Source organism: Mandrillus leucophaeus, unplaced genomic scaffold (genome assembly GCF_000951045.1).
Source record: "Mandrillus leucophaeus isolate KB7577 unplaced genomic scaffold, Mleu.le_1.0 Scaffold828, whole genome shotgun sequence".
NCBI classification, from domain to species: Eukaryota; Metazoa; Chordata; class Mammalia; order Primates; family Cercopithecidae; genus Mandrillus; species Mandrillus leucophaeus.
The window spans coordinates 383,261-384,257 of NW_012109008.1; the positions used below are offsets into that span (position 1 = coordinate 383,261).

Genomic DNA, 997 nt, shown 5'->3' on the forward strand with positions numbered 1-997 from the left:
AAAGAAAAGGTGATTTGAGCAACATAATGCATCTAGTGCATCTAGATCTGTACTCTCCAATACAGCAGTCAGCCACTAGCCATGTGTAGCATTGGGCACTTGGAATGTAGCCAGTCTGAATGGATCCATAAGCAGAAAAACACACCAGATTTCAAAAACTTAGGATGAAAAAATAATATTGTATTACTCCGTTCTTGTGTTGCTATAAATAAATACCCGAGATTGAGTAATTTATAAAGAAAAGAGGTTTAATTGGCTCATAGTTCTGCAGGCTGTACAAGTATGGCACCGGCATCTGCTAGGCTTCTAAGAAGGCCTCAGGGAGCTTTTATGAATGGTGGAAGGTGAAGCTGGAGCAGGCATGGCACACAGCCAAAGTAGGAGCAAGAGAGAGAGTTCTACACACTTAAACAGCCAGATCTCGTGAGAACTCACTCCCTATTTCGAGGACAGTACCAAGCCATGAGGGATCCACCCTCATGGCCCAAACACAATACTACCCAGGGATATTTCCTAAAGACTGACATAGTTTAAGGATTTTTAAAAAAACTTTACAATAGCAATAAAAGTAACGAAGTCTACACAGTCAAATGAAAGTGATTTGAGGCTGGATGCGGTCCCAAATTAATTAACTTAATTTTAATTAAATTAACGCTCCCCCCACCAGGCCCCACCTTCCAACACTGGGGATTACATTTCAACATGAGATTTAAGGGGGACAGACATCCAAATGATTTCAAATATTTATCTCAATAATTTAAAAATATCAATTACATGTCAAAATGAAAATATGTTGGATATATTGAGTTAGATAAAACATATTATTAAAATTAATAGTTTAGGTTTTTATTTTTTCTTCTTTGTTTTATGTTGTAAACTGTAGCTTCTAGAACATTTAAAATGACCTGTGTAACTCACATAATATTTTTATTGGACAATGGCTGGTGTAGCCTGCCTGCCTGCCTGCCTTCCCTCCCTCCCTCCCTCCCTCCCTCCC

General features: G+C 38.6%; 1 protein-coding gene across 2 annotated transcripts in view; it reads right to left on the reverse strand.

The window, feature by feature from the left end:
• Nucleotides 1-997, reverse strand: part of LOC105530505 (chromosome unknown open reading frame, human C20orf196) — a 163,629-nt gene that overhangs the window by 21,565 nt on the left and 141,067 nt on the right. The gene's annotated exons all lie outside the window — the stretch shown is intronic.